Source organism: Streptopelia decaocto, assembly GCF_964273445.1.
Source record: "Streptopelia decaocto genome assembly, chromosome: 25".
NCBI classification, from domain to species: domain Eukaryota; kingdom Metazoa; phylum Chordata; class Aves; order Columbiformes; family Columbidae; genus Streptopelia; species Streptopelia decaocto.
The window spans coordinates 1,340,421-1,356,339 of NC_138680.1; the positions used below are offsets into that span (position 1 = coordinate 1,340,421).

The 15,919-nt window shown below is 45.6% G+C and overlaps 1 protein-coding gene across 1 annotated transcript in view; it reads left to right on the plus strand.

Annotated features, from left to right (window-relative positions):
* The first annotated feature begins 1,148 nt into the window (after window positions 1-1,148).
* SLC23A2 (solute carrier family 23 member 2) overlaps window positions 1,149-15,919 on the plus strand; it is a 57,429-nt gene continuing 42,658 nt past the window's right edge. The window contains exon 1 of the mRNA XM_082072481.1: window positions 1,149-1,277. The gene's annotated coding sequence lies outside the window, so the exon portion shown is untranslated. The remainder of the gene's footprint in view (window positions 1,278-15,919) is intronic.

Below are 15,919 nucleotides of genomic sequence, written 5' to 3' on the forward strand. Positions count from 1 at the left end.
AGTGAACGTGGAAAAAATGATGCGCAAGGATAAGAAGCACAAATGCTCTAGAGGCCTCGTAGGGTCTATGGTCTTAAAATAATCTCCTGGGTTTTAATGGGATCTGATGAAACCCTCTTTATAGGGGCAGCGGGACAGAGGGGGTCGGACAGCTGGTGAACAAACACTGTTTATTCCTGGTAGCCGAACTCTGCGCAAACAGCAACTTATTAAGGCAAAGACCTGAAAGATCAACAAAGAATTGCAGGTCTGGGTAAAATGATGCAATGGATTATAATTAGTGTCACCGATCCGGGGAGCACAGACTTTTCTATCGACTGAACAGCAACGAGGCACCGTAATCAAATAACGAAGGGGCTGGTGGGGGGGAAAGATCAGTGTTGGTCAATATGATCTCAAGGACACCTACTGTAAATTTGCAGGTTGTAGCATGGATTCTTTTTGAGGGGAAAAAGGTAAAATTATTGGAGGCGGCTTTGGGGCCTCAGCCCTGGCGTCCTGGGAAAGTGTTGAGGGCTTCATGAGCCTGGCAAGTCCAAGAACTGCATGTCATAGAAAGGGCAGAAGCCAAATTAAAGTGAGTTAAGGTTAAGAAAACCCATCAGGAATTGTGGGTTTTGTCAAGAGAGGTGGTGTCAGCTGTGGTACGGGGTCTCAAAGTGGGAGATCTCTGTGGTTTGTCTGAAAACCCCCAGCTCCGTGTGCTGATGGTGGCAGCTTTGCCTCATTCCCTACCCAGAAAACTGGGAAAATCTCAGAAAAGCGCCATTTTTAGGACGAAGAATACATGTGTAATCTTTTGGGGGCTCAACTTCTTTAGCCTTCCTTTTTCCCTCCACCCAAAGTTCAATCTCCTGTTAGAAAAACTGTTATTTTCTCTAAAAAAAACCAAACCAAACCCCAGAGAGTGCGAGGGCTGAGGGCAGCCTATGCTGACAACAGGTGAGCGCCATTTTCCTGGGGGCTGGGGAAGGACCCCCCCAAAACGAGGAAACCCCCCCCAAAACGAAGCGCCCCGGGGGAGGCCGAGCCCCGCTGAGGGGGATCGGGCCTGGAGCCCCGAGCGGGCCACCCCGGGGCCGCCATGGCCGCCGGGCGCTGAGGGGAGAAGCGCCGGAGGGCGGCGGGCGCCATCTTGTCGGGGGCGGAGCGGGGCCCGTCCCGCCCCGTGCTCTGCCTGCCGGGCCGGCCCCGGCCCCGCCGCACTCGCCGCTGCCGACCGAGCGGAGCGGAGCCGCAGCCCTAGCGCCATTGCCGCCTTCAGCCCGCTATGGCAGGTGAGCCCCGTCCTCCTTTTTCCTCCTCCTCCCGCGGGCGAGGCGCCGCTGTTCCCCGCTCTGAGGGAGCAGCCTCGGCGGCGCCTCCCCGCGCCGCGCTCCCCTCAGCCCGCCGCGGTCATTGCGCTCGCCTCCCGCCCGCTGTCACCTCCATCCCGGCTCCCCCGCCGCCGCAGAGCCGCCCTCCATCCCCACACGCCATCCGCACACACCGGGGCTCCCTCTTTCCTCCTCCCGGGAGGTGCTTGGGGCTCCCCGGCAGCCTCCACCATGTTCCCGGCCGCGGGTTCACCTTGGCCGCGCGGTTCCTGCGCCGCCCGTACCTCCCCTCCTCACCATTTGATTTTATATTTATCAGCTAAACCCTTCCCTGTTCTCCGTGCCGGGGCTTTATAGCTCGGCATCGCCTGGCTGGCGGGGAAGGGGCACCCACCCGGGTGGGCACCTGCGGCGGCACCACCTGCCCTGTGGGGCAGAGACACCCGTGGGGCTCAGCCCTGGCTGGGGAGGGGGGTGGAAATGACTCTGTTCCATTGAGGTAATTTTTTTATTATTATTATTTTTTTTCCCTTTAATGTGAAACAAAATGGGTGGCAGAGTGGCAAGCTCGCAGATGGGATGGAGAAATGCAGGTTAATTCTGGTCCTGAAGGGGTGGCCTCGCTCTCTTGTCTGATCCTGTTCTCGTGATACGCTTGGAGGTTTTTGGGTTTTTTTTTCCTCTTTATTTATTTATTTGCCCTTTTTATTTTTTTTTCCCCAATGCAGATAGAGGCGGTGAATATTTCTGGCGGTTTTTTTTGCTTTTGACTTGCAAACCCCATTTATATCTTGTGTGATTTTCTTTTGTTTTAAGGTACGTTTTGGGTAGAAATAAGTCATGTAGGTAGCACAGAAAAATGCCCAAACAAAGCTTATTGAAAGCCATCAATTAGGTTTCCTGACTCAACAGATAACAACTACCTACCTGTATAATACATTTCAGTTATAAGTGCCTTTTGTCTTTTTTTTTTTTTTAATAAAAGATGGGAATGCAGGCAGCAGCTTGCACAGTTTCATTCCAGCCCTTTCATTTTGGAGCTGTCACTGTCATTTTGTAGCCTGGGAGGACAATCGCCCATCGCAGTTTGGGTTCCCACACAGTTTGGGGTCCCATTGCCAGGCAGGTCATTTTGTAGCCTGGGAGGACAATCGCCCATCGCAGTTTTGGGGTCCCACACAGTTTCGGGTCCCATTGCCAGGCAGGTCCAGGCGGGGGATGAGCTGGAAAGCAGCTGCAGGCAGAGCCAGAAGGTTCTGGCAGGGAAGGGAAATCCCCAGATGTATTTAAGACAAGGTAAAGACCCCGCCTGTTCATTTTTTCCATCTTATCATCTGCCCCATGCAGCCGACTCTTGAGTTCAGTGCCAGGTAGACACTGGGTTCCCTGTTGCCATCGAACTTGACCGGCTGAAATAAAAGTACCGAACGCTCTCTTTTCACAGGGAGCTTTAATACATCTGTGTATCCTCACTGCAGCGTTGCCATACTTGAGCAAGCTTTAAATTACCCAGTTTAAGCGTAAAAAACATAAATGCTGTTTTGGGTAGTGGTTTTGTTGGCAGCTGGAGTTGAATGAAGGATGGAAAACGTAGCTGAGGAGCAGAACAAATAGCGGAGCGATTGGCGACTGATGTGCTGTGTGCTGCCAGAGCTGGACTTAATGCTGCACACCTGGGTCTGCTTGGTGATTTCACTATAGATAAAGGATTATTGCAACAAGTAACTCAGGTTAGTAAACTGGAAAATAATCCTTGATGTATAGAACAATTGGATTAGTAGTTGATGAGCTCTTATAACCCTCATGATCCAGATAGCTTGAAATTAAAGCAGTATTAACATGGAGATGCGCTGAAACAAATTCAACCTTGGGCTAGCAAGAAGGTTAAACAAGCCCCGAGGTTTTTATCATGCATTTAAACAAGCCTTTGGCTTTAGTGAAGATGCAAATAGGAGTTAAAAATGTCTTGTCAGAGCCCTGGGGATAAGGGAAGGAGGTAAGGACTGTGATTCTCAAGACTGGGTTGTGCTCCTGCTGTTACTTAGGCCGCATTCATATGGTTTAAAATCCATCCCAATCTGTCACTTGTGTGTAAGCCCTGCTCTTAGCCAGGCTTAGCTTTGGAGAAGGCACCTGGCTCTCACGTTGAGTAGAGGGAGGGAAGTTGAGCTGGAGGGAAATAAGGTTCTCAGAGTACGGGCCTCTTGCTCATCCTGCATCTTCAGTACAGAAACAAATCTGATGGAAAAAGAGCTTTTCAAATAGCGCGTTAACTTGGGCTGCAGGTTGATGAATGTTTCCGTGTCACCGCCTGGTGCGGGTGCCCTGCTCTGGATGGGTGCTCAGGAGTGAGCTTAGGCAGCTTCTGGGGGTTTGTATTAAAGCCAGATCTGCTTGGAGAATTTTTACCTGCCCCTTCCCGTCCCTGAGCCACAGACACACCTGTGTGTGCACCGCTAAAGCTGGACCCAGGAGTCTGTGTGTCTGGCATTTAAAAGAACTGCTAATGTGAGAATTTCTGTCTTCTATACTCAAAGCTAACAGGGGGTTGAATACCAGTGGAGAAATAAAAGTTGTGTCTTTGTTGGTATTATTTGTTTGGAGACTGTTTTCTTTAGGGGGAGCTGAAGATAATGGCAGATGTTTGAGGATTATTTTTCTTTCTCCTAACACAAAAACTTTATGACTCTGGATTTTCGCTGCATTTGTTTAGAAGACTCTGTAGAAGATCTTGCATTTCTATGCAGTTACTGTTTAAAAGGTTTTTAAATTAAACCAAGCTGAGTTTTCTTTCTTTGATTCTATCAGCATGTTCCTTTATTTTTCTTCCAGCTGTAGCCAAACCTGTCACCTTCCTTCTTTAGAAACTTTCTAATTGTGGGATGAAGTGGCTTTGTTGTGCTGTTTAGGTTGATTGGAGACCAGTTGAAAACTAAATAGGCGAAATGTTACCCATCTTCAGTATGGATTCCTCTAGAAGCGGCTGTTAAACTGCTCTGATGACCTAATCTGAATTGCATCAGTTAACCTCTCCTGATCCTGGGTGTGCAGGCAGCTGGAACGCACTGGATTATAAACCAGTGTCCCATGCAAGGTGATTTTCGGAGGATCTTGTTCTGCTGTAGCTGTTCCTGTCAGTGTCTTTGCATGAACCACGTAAGACTCAAGCCTGACGAGATTCTGTGGGGCCATTTCTTCAATAGATTTATTTTACTTTTGAGCACTTTATGCATTTATGCTTACAAGAGATAATGTGGATGGCTGCGCAGAGTGGTTTTTCTTCCATGGTTCGTGTATTGCTGGAAAAATTTATTTGTATCAAGTGTTGTTATTTATGAAGCCTTAGTGGTCATGAAATGGTCTGACACAAGTTACTGTGTGTGTTCTTTTACTTAAAAGCTGCAGGGAGAAAATATTGACAGGATGAGTAAAGAGAGATGCATCATGATGGTAGCGTAAGGCAGGAATGAAATATCATAAATTGGTTAAAATGAAAGTTATTTGCTGTGTTCTCCAGCCGTTCCCAGGGGTGAAGTGCATTAAAATATTGTGCTAACTTCGTGGTGCTGCACATAATAATTTTATCAGTGCTGGGGAGCTGATTTTCTTTATGGCTAAATATTTTTAGTTGTCATGAGCCATCTTATGACGATGGTTATTTGAAGGAAGAAGAGAAATCTGGTGATATTTGGCCATTTTCAGGTTACGGGGAGGAAATGTCTGCTATTTAAATGCTCTTCATTTAGAGATGAATCTAAATATGGATTTCTTGCTGTGGTAATTTGGAAATTGGTTTGGTAAGTTTTAAAAGGTTTTGAATGGAGCAGAACCACCTCCTTGAGAAGGGGAATTGGGGTGTTGAAACATCGCTGGCGCTTAGGAAAGGAAATAGGAGGAGAACTGCTCTTGTAGTTAACGATCTCTCATTCTAGTTTTACTCCTTGCACTCAGTATTAACCTGAGCCATTTCTGTTGCCAAACATAGCAATAAAAATGTGAAGGGCATCAGAAATTCGCTGCACATCTCCCCTGGTTTTCTAACCCGGCGTGCTCTCAGAGAATGAGAAATGAACTTATTTTCTGGTACTGAATGTTGTCATCGGTCTAGTAAATAGTGAATCATCGTTCGCTGTGGGTCTGCAGGGCTGTGACTTTTCTTGGCTGTGCCGTGGCCCTGGAGTTGGGCAGGTTAAGGTTTGAAAACTCTGGGTTGGTTTTGGGAAGGACAAATTCGCCGCCGCGGTCCCGGCCAGGCCGATGGGAGGGAGAACAAAACCTCCCATTTTGGTCATCTCCATCCTGCGCAGGGGGAATGTATTGAAATATTCACTGTTCCCATCTGACAACTCCGTTTTATTAATTGCATGGGAATGGCTGGGCTTGAGGTAATTATCAAACTGGTCTGTAACGGGTTTATAATTAGAAATTCAATGATCTAAATCTCCTTGTGTCTCAGCTCTCAGACCAGAAGATGAAAGTGCTGGTGGGTGGGTGGAATGCACTTACCATCCAAGTGTCTGCTTTTATTTCTTTGTTTTTTAATTAAAAATAACCCACCTGATTTAGGAGCGAATCACTGCAGTCCTATTCTGGTGAGAGGCAGCTTCCAGAATTTGTTCTTGCCACATCCAGAATATTTTATTCTTCCCCCAAAACCTCCATTACTGATAAAATTGATGTGTATTGGTAAGAGGGTATCATGTGCACCTTAGACTGACGGTAAAGCTTGCAAATTATGGAGGTTGATGTATCTTTATCCTCTGAACTAGTGATATTGTGATCTTGAACTTGCGTCAGCAAAAGGCCTGAGGAAAAGAAAAAACCTCTGTCTGATAGTTGTATTTTTAGGAGCAGCTTAGTCCGATTGTAACGAGGTGTGAGGAGCTGGAAGGAGCAGCGCGGCACCCGCAAGTGTTTTTGAATGAAATGTGAATATTTTTGGTATGAAAGCAATAGCTGAGCTCATTTCTGCGTGTTGGATTTAACCAGCATTGCTCGTTATCTCCTTTGTGATAAAAGGGAGCCTTTTAATTCCGCACCCGTTTCCTTTACGCTTGCTTTAGATTAAAATTGAGCTCAGATCAGTATAAATGATGGAGAGATTGACTCACCATTGTTTTGTTTTTGACTGGTTTGAAATGTAGTGACTCACTGGATTTCAAATGGCTGCGTGTCCCCCAAATTGGTTGTCTGAATTTATTTTTACATCAAACTATTGCAGCGCTTGTGTCATCTGAGCAGTTGGCTGAAGCATTTTGAGAATGCGCGGTGGGCAACAGCCCTGGGGAGCAGGAAAGTAAGTCCAAAAATGACTTTGGGGGGGGTTTTACGCACTTACATTCCTGGGCATTAACCTGTGGATGCTTGGAGCAGTTTGGGCTCTAAATGTAGCAACACATTTTAATTGGATTTACTCTTATTTTGCATGGCTGTGAAATGGCAGCCTAAGGCAATAAGGCCTGTTTTAATGGTACCCTGCCTATTAATACTTGTAAAAGTTGAGAGAATAAAGTGCAGTTCGGAAGCTTTAATAGCAATGTACCTTAAACACTCGATTTACTCGGCGTGCGCTTCACTGTGTTTATGTGATGGGGCGGTTAATGTGCTGTGAGGGGATTTATCCCAGTGTTCCAGTGCTCTGGGTGCAATTGTTGAGCTGGTTTTTGGGAAGGAATTGCTGGAAATCTCTGCTGCAATCTGCCATTAAACACATCTTTATTAAGCACATTTTTCTAGCACAGAATTAGAAATTAAGGTTTATTTTTTCCCCGGCTTTATTACTTTTATCACTGAATTGTCTTGTATTTAAGCGTGTGGCTCAGTCTTCCCATTTTGTTGTGCTATTAAAGAAAAAAGTGTGTATATATTCTTATCAGTATTCAAGGTCCTATAGAGTCTCTCAGAAGAACCAGTGTGTGACTCCCTGTCAGGAGCTTGGCTTTTTATTTAGGAATTTGGAATGGAAATAAAATGCTGCTCTGCAAAGTTAACCAGCTCTTTTTATCACAGAATCCCAGAGTGTCAGGGGTTGAAGGGCCCTGGAAAGCTCATCCAGTGCAATCCCCCCATGGAGCAGGAACACCCAGCTGAGGTTACACAGGAAGGTGTCCAGGCGGGTTGGAATGTCTGCACAGAAGGAGACTCCACAACCCCCCTGGGCAGCCTGGGCCAGGCTCTGCCACCCTCACTGAGAAGTTTCTCAAATTTAAGTGGAAACTTTGTGTTCCAGTTTGAACCCATTACCCCTTGTCCTGTCACTGGTTGTCACCGAGAAGAGCCTGGCTCCATCCTCCTGACACTCCCCCTTTAGATATCTGTAAACACGAATGAGTCCCCCCTCAGTCTCCTCTTGTCCAGCTCCAGAGCCCCAGCTCCCTCAGCCTTTCCTCACCCGGGAGATGCTCCACTCCCTTCAGCATCTTTGTTGCCCTGCGCTGGACTCTCTGCAGCAGTTCCCTGTCCTGCTGGAACTGAGGGGCCACAACTGGACACAAGATTCCAGGTGTGGTCTCCCCAGGGCAGAGCAGAGGGGCAGGAGAACCTCTCTGACCTACTGACCACCCCCTTCTAACCCACCCCAGGTCCCATTGGCTTCCTGGCCACAAGGGCCCAGTGCTGGCTCATGGTCACCCTGCTGTCCCCAGGACCCCCAGGTCCCTTTCCCCTACGCTGCTCTCTAATAGGTCATTTCCCAACTTATACTAGAACCTGTGCTGTGATAAGGTTTGAATTTCCATGGAGTATTTGAATCCATACGACAGAAAAAAAAAGGGGGGAAATTCTGCAAATTTTGCTCTGTTTATGACTTGCCCTCTGTGTGGAGAATCCCATATTCTGACCCTTTTCGTACCGGAGCAAAGAAAATAAACCTTTGGTTTTGCAGATGATGGGCTCTAAAGCTTCCCAAGTTCCAGCTTTCTGCAAGACATAATTGCAATATTCTCATTTCCGTGTCCTTTCATACATGGGAACAATAACAGTCATTGTTTGTTTGCTCACACTGGAATTATATATTTGCATGAGTACTATTTAATTTTGTGTGTGGAATTTTGGGAGGTTACGCTCAGCATAGTAGTTATTATCAATATGATTTTACAGGGTTCTATTCTGGTTTATTCAGACTGTCAGACACTTGTTGGCTACCTCTAGTTTATGTCAACTTAGTAGCAAATGCTTTTAAAACTCAAGTAATGATATGGAAAACGAGGCAGCTTTTTGGTTTTCAGTCTTGTTTGCAAATATCAGAAGAAGCAAAGGATGGAAGGCTGAGCTATTCCAGAGCCAATACATGATCTTTCTCCTAAAAAAATAGATTTAAAAGGCTCTTCTGCAGCAGGGGAAGATCTCCTGTAATCTTGAGCCCTGGGCGCTTGTAAACATCCATTGCTAATGAGTTTTTCTCTGCTTTGGAAGGGATCAAACACGTTTAACGCTTTTCATGAAGACGCCAATCGAATCGAGCAAAGCCGTCAATTAAACCTTCTATTAAGTTTCTTAGTATAAACGAGCGTAAACCCACAGTGTTGTCTGAGCTCTCCTCCTTGGCAGTTTGGTTTTGGTAACTATTTTATGATCGGTTTTTAATTTTTCATCTCGCTTAGGTGCGCTGCTTCTAAACCCGCTGCCGAGCGTATTAAGCTCGGAGTCTAACGACTGGTTTTGTTCTGGGGGCTGTTGTGACAGCCGATGGTTTGTTGAATGGCAGGTAATGGATTTATTATGGAGACAGCACAGCATGTGGGCACCTTCAAAGCAGACTCCGTCTCTATTGGTCTTTTCTCCTCTTAATTATTCAAATGGCAAATTTCGTTTGAGGGCAAAACGTATGCCTAAATTATGTTACTCCAAATAAGTAGCAGAAAAGAGTTCTCACATTTTAAACTATGCCAATTAAGTAAGAATAATCATGTTGTTTTATTTTTTTTTAAGTAGTGCTATATAGACATAACGAGCCCTGAAGAAGGAACCAGTCAAGTACAATATTGAAACCACAGTGTATTGGCTAAAAAAGGGTTGTTTTACTGGCAAAAATCACTAAAAGTGTTCCACTAAGTGTTTCTGTAAAAGGCACGTCTTGCTGAAAAGAAAAAGCTTTCCCTCAATAAAGGATAGATGGCATAAATATTATTGTAAGTAATGTGAACTCTGTCAAAATATTACATTTTCTTGTGCTTTCCCTGAGCAAGCAGATCGGTGTTGAATGGACTGTTCCATTTCTGTCCCTTTAGCTGGGGAAGCATTCACTTGGCCTCTTTTAACAGTTCTGTTGCTCGTAGGGATGTTTAATGCGTTAATATATATTTAATGTATTCTTAATTAACCGCTTGCATATGGAGAAAAATCTTCAAAGCTTTTGGACTCAATTACGTCTTTCATCTCCGCGTAATAACGTGTTACATGACGTGCAGGTTAAATGGCAGCTGGGTTTCAACAGGTCCCACTAATTGTCCCACTTACTAATTGTCCCCATGGAGTCAGGAATCGGCGTCACCTCAACTCTGTGAGCAAGACAGAAAAATGCACATTTATAAGGAAGCTGATGGTGATTCTGCCTTGAAACACTTTCACCTAAAGCTGCTTGAAAGCCGAGTTCGGGAAGTTAAGCAGCGAGTCTGGTTAAACACAAGCCTGGCTCTAAAAACGCTCCCAGGCTTGTTGTGAAATTAATAAATTAGTAATTAGTTGGCTTCCCATGTGGGAATCAAACGCGGGGTTGCGTACAGTTGTTTAGTGTGTGGGCAGAGAGTAAGCAGTGCTGGTTTCACTTCAAAATCATTAATGACTTAATTTTTCCCTGTGGCTATGGGAAACCAGGCTGCGCTTAGTGACCAAGGCTCATGGGACAGGCGGTTGGTCAACGGTTATCGGTAGTGATAATAGGAGCTGGTATAATTAATAATAGCATCTATTATTGCTGGCGTAATTAATAATAGCATCTATTATTGCTGGTGTAATTGATATTAGCATCTATTATTGCTGGTATAATTAATAATCGCATTAATAGGAGCATCTGCTTGTGCCCTGCACTAGCAGAAAGAAATTCTCTTGCCGTTTTGAGGGTTTGCTCCATGGAAGGACTTGGGGTCTTTAAACCCAGCTCGGTGACAATTAATCTCTGGGAACATAGAATATTTTTGAGCAGATGTGTTGGGATCGCACTCCCAATGGTGAAGCCAGAAGATCCTTGGCCTGCAGAACAGAGGGTGCTTGTAACACAGCAAAACCCGCACAAAAGCCCCCGGAGGATCGTTCCGTCCGTCCCCCTCGGCGCTTGGAAGCCTTAAAATATTTCCTCTGCCAGCGGAATAAATTTGCTGATTATTCCCAGGAAAGATCTCTTGAAATAATCTCAAAGGAGTGAAAGGTCACTGAGCAAGGAGGGCACAACTCTCCCAACTGGATAATTAAAAGAAGAAAATTAACAAGTGTGCTAAGTTGGAGATCGACTTGTGGCTGTGCTTTGAAGATTAAAAGAGCTTTTTATTTCCAATTTCAGCTGAAGGAGGTTGGGGTTGGTGGGAGGAGGAGTTGTGGGTGGCGCCACGATGCTGCATTTGCTTATTGAACCGTGAACAAGATACCAGGATCGCTTACCAGAAACTAGCCACTCTTTTCCCCCCTGTTTTAAAACATTTAGTCTCGCAGCTGGAGATTGCAAGCTGGCTGCTCACTGCTAAGTACAGGTGGGGTTTTAGGCATCTGAGTTCAAAACTGGATGAAAGTTGTAGAAAAGTTATGCCTTTAGGAAGTGAAAACAACGGCAACTTCAGCTAAAGGATGGAACTTTCCATGTTCTTTGCAAGCTTGTAGCAAGATCAGTCTGCTTTTATTTTTTGCGCTTTTGAAACTATTTGCAGACACAAAAATAAGAGGGAAAATCTGAGTGTCCTAACTAAATGGGGCAGAGTCCAGTTGATCCTGTATCCAGTGCAGTGCCTCAGGGGGCAGTGCTGGGGCCGGTATTATTCAATATATTCATCAATGATTTGGACGAGGGAATAGAGTGACTGTCAGCAAGTTTGCTGATGACACCAAGCTGGAGGAGTGGCTGACACGGCAGAGGCTGTGCTGCCATCAGAGACCTGGACAGGCTGGAGAGCTGGGCGGGAAAAATTGAATGAAATAGAACAAGGGAAATAACTCAATAACGCAATAACTCAAAGGAAAAACACACAACGGACCTACTAAACTTGAGTATCAAATAAACTTCCACCTAAAAAGCTATGAACAGGAATTCTACAGTGAAGATTTCACATCTACAACTCCAGTCTCTCTGTTTCACATGGCACAGGCACGTCCAAGGTGCCCTCACGGGTTAGAGACACGAGCAGAACCCATGATCAGCTCTGACCTCTTCAGCGCCGCAAACCACAAAACCTCGTGGATATAAAAATGTATACACTAAGTCTAGACCTGAAACATCCGCTGGTGTCATCTGCTAAAGCTGTAATTCTGTAATTTTTTGCTGTTACCTTGGCATCATTTTGCTGTTACCATTTACAGAATCACAGAATCACCCAGAATGTCAGGGGTTGGAAGGGACCTGGAAAGCTCATCCAGTGCAATCCCCCCATGGAGCAGGAACACCCAGATGAGGTTACACAGGAAGGTGTCCAGGCGGGTTGGAATGTCTGCAGAGAAGGAGACTCCACAACCCCCTGGGCAGCCTGGGCCAGGCTCTGCCACCCTCACCAGGAAGAAGTTTCTTCTCATATTTAAGTGGAACCTCCTGTGTTCCGGTTTGAACCCATTACCCCTTGTCCTACCATTGTTTGTCACCGAGAAGAGCCTGGCTCCATCCTCCTGACACTCCCCCTTTAGATATCTGTAAACATGAATGAGGTCACACCTCCGTCTCCTCCAGGCTCCAGAGCCCCAGCTCCCTCAACCCCAATGGCTTAGTTTTTCTGCTGTTCCAAGTTCCGCCTGGATCTTTTTATTGTGTTGAATGTATTCTGGAAGGTGTTAACAGAAGTCTGATGTATAAATCTAATCTCTTCACTGATGTGAAAGATTACATACTTGTTATGACTTTGGTAGGAAGAATATTTATAATAGATTAGGAGATAGCTACAGAAATGTAGTCGGGAGACTCGTTTGGCCATCACGAATGAGGCTCTGAGAAGGGTCCCTTGCAGCAGCTGAATATTTGTGAGGCATCTGCTGTGCTGGAACAGGCTTTTTAAAAATGATTTCGGGTAAGTTTGCAGATCAGAGAAGCTCGTCCCCAGTTTCCCAGCGACTGCGTCAGACGTGCCCTTTTAGTGTGTGTTTTTCTTGTTATTACCTGGCAATACATGAAGGTTGAAAGGAGGGGTTTGGTTACCAGGTGTTTGCGGTCCCTGAGTCACTATTACCAGTGTTGATCAGATCACCATTGTGTGCCATCCCTGTACACAAAACACATTTTCAGTACATTCTTCAAAGAAGAATCTTGTCCTGATTGCGAGCGCTGCAAAACCAGGGAGGTTGGCCTCAAAATAAGTATCGGAACTCTGAATGTTGCCTGTAAATTGGCAGTTAGTTGACTAATGTGTGTCTAAGAGCAAACATTTAATTTGACCAGGGCACCTTGAAGTATTAGTTTCATCCTTAAACTGAACACTGAGAAAAAAGCAAAAAATTGGATTTTCTCATAATAACCAGAAGTGAGCTCCTCCTAGGAGTAACATTCTCAAGCCAGAGAAGCGCTCCCATCAGTTTAAACTTCAGATATTAAGCAGGTAGTAAAAATGCTGACTGGCTATGTCGGATCATCACAGTGATGAAAGAGCAAGAGAAGTTGTCTGCTGTGATTTCACTTCCATCAATAAAGTGCAGCCGTACATTGAGGTTTTTTCGTCTGTTTATTCCCTCCTGGCTTTCACACTATTATGGAGTTTGAAGATCCCTGTCTTGAAACAGTAGTTGCAAGAGTTAAATCTTGAATTAACGTTCATCTTCAAGCGTGGCAGTGATTAAATACCTATTCAGTGCGAGGGATTTTAACCAAACAACCTGCAATTAAATCAATCTAGGATGTCGATCATGGAAACTGGGCTTTAAATGGAGGCGTCCAGGTTAGTAGGTGGTTTATTTGAACGAAATTATTGAGCGTAAATACTAAGTCATCACAAATAAATCTCTTGAATGATGGAATTCTCTGCTCACCAGTGATGAACTTTGCAGCGATTAACCTTAATTGTAAGGTAAATAGACAAGTCTTGTTTAATTGGATGCTTAAGTTATGTTACCTGCGTTGAACTCAATTATACTTTGATATTCAGGGCAAGTAGAAGTTGAGTCCTTGGCATATTTTAATGCAACTATTAAAAACCCACACCTGGATATTAGAGTAAAAAGGAAATTGGCATATTTCTTTCAAAACCTTATGTTATTTTTTTGCTGTTGAGCACTGTGGCTCCTTGTGAGAACATCAAATGCCTTTAATCTAAAATAATTTCCAGCATATTCCTCAAAAGTATTGTAGATGTGCAATCTTACAGGCAGTCTGTGGATTTTATAGTCTTAAGATGTGGCGATGCTTTCATTAAGGGCTGGAAGTTTTCTCCTTATTAGAATTAGATGATGTTTCTTTTTGCGAAAACATTTGGAAAGCAGAAGTAAAGAGCAAAGGAAAGAAGAATAATTGGAAAAGGAGCAAGCGGAGGAGAAAACTTTTCAACAGCTCTTTGCAGTGAAGATTAAATGCCGGAACATAATGTGGTTTTATATACGCACGCATTGCATCAAATAATTGGTGGAGATAATTGGCTTTCTTCCATGCATTCTTAGTAAATGATGAATAAAGAGCATTGCGTGTAATAGGTGTCAGCTTTCAATTAAATGTGCCCTATTCAGTAGCCACCGCTTTGATGCGAGAACAAGCACATGCCGATTTCTGATCCGCTGAGGATCCGCAGCGTCAGGTCTTGACAGTTAAATAAGCTCGAGGGCTTTAGGCCAAGCTTTTTAAACTTGTGGAATGCCGGCTTTACCGGGTGAACACCGGGAGCCAGATGGCGCCATTGGCCTGTGTTCCACAGCAGTGTAGGGGAAAGGGACCTGGGGGTCCTGGGGACAGCAGGGTGACCATGAGCCAGCACTGGGCCCTTGTGGCCAGGAAGCCAATGGGACCTGGGGTGGGTTAGAAGGGGGTGGTCAGTAGGTCAGAGAGGTTCTCCTGCCCCTCTGCTCTGCCCTGGGGAGACCACACCTGGAATCTTGTGTCCAGTTGTGGCCCCTCAGTTCCAGCAGGACAGGGAACTGCTGCAGAGAGTCCAGCGCAGGGCAACAAAGATGCTGAAGGGAGTGGAGCATCTCCCGGGTGAGGAAAGGCTGAGGGAGCTGGGGCTCTGGAGCTGGACAAGAGGAGACTGAGGGGGGACTCATTCATGTTCACAGATATCTAAAGGGGGAGTGTCAGGAGGATGGAGCCAGGCTCTTCTGGGTGACAACCAGTGATAGGACAAGGGGTAATGGGTTTAAACTGGAACACAAGAGGCTCCACTTAAATTTGAGAAGGAACTTCTTCTCGATGAGGGTGGCAGAGCCTGGCCCAGGCTGCCCAGGGGGTTGTGGAGTCTCCTTCTGTGCAGACATTCCAACCCGCCTGGACACCTTCCTGTGTAACCTCATCTGGGTGTTCCTGCTCCATGGGGGGATTGCACTGGATGAGCTTTCCAGGTCCCTTTCAATCCCTAACATTCTGTGATTCACTGACACAAATTTGGTTTCCAAAGATGCGTTTCAGGTAAAGCGAGCTCAGGATTCTGCCCTTGAGCGCCCGGTTCTTGGAGACATGAGTTTGCGCAGCGTCTGCTGGTCGGTGCTACTTTCTGCTGGCTTCTTTTAATTATCTGTTGGAGAAGTGATGGTTTCTCGTTCATACTCCAGGTGCAGGATGTGTTTGGAGAGGTGATTTTTTTCCCTCATGGAGTAAGGTACACAGTTGATTATAAGCAGTAACTTTGAGGGCAGGGATGCAATGTGAGAAAGTGTGGAGTGATGTTTAGAAGTGGTGTTTAGCCTTAATACAGCCCTGCAGAAAGAGAGGTAAGTCAAGGAAAGAATAGATCCCTCCAGAAGGAATGGGTGTTAATTAATCTTGATTTTTGTTCTTGTTTCAAGTCTCTCGCTTCTATTCCTGCCTCCCTTTCCATCTCACTTCACCACACTGAACACCACTTTCAATGCATTATTTTCCACCAGGAAATCGAATGAGCCCAGCACGAGATCTGATGTGTGTTCTGAGTTCTTGGCGAGGTTGTGGGTTGCTGAACCTTGTCTTATAGAACAGAGCGTTGAGATCCGGGACCTCTCAAAAATTGCTAAACAAAAATATTTCCGTGCAAGTTGCACAACGGAGCCTTATGGAGAAAATCCCCATCCCGATTGCAGCTGTCGGAGCCAGGCGTGTAAATATTTATGCAACTTGAATTTTGGGGGCCTCAGCTGGGTTTTCTCCCTGTGGCAAGTTATGTAAAACACTCCACCGTCCCGGTTGGGGTTGATGTGTGTGCGCTCCGCTGTTACTCAGACCGTTCGCTGACTTTTTTGTGACTCCGGCAGGGACGTGTAGTAACAGCCGCCGGCCGTGCGGCGTCTTCCTGCGTTCCGGCCGT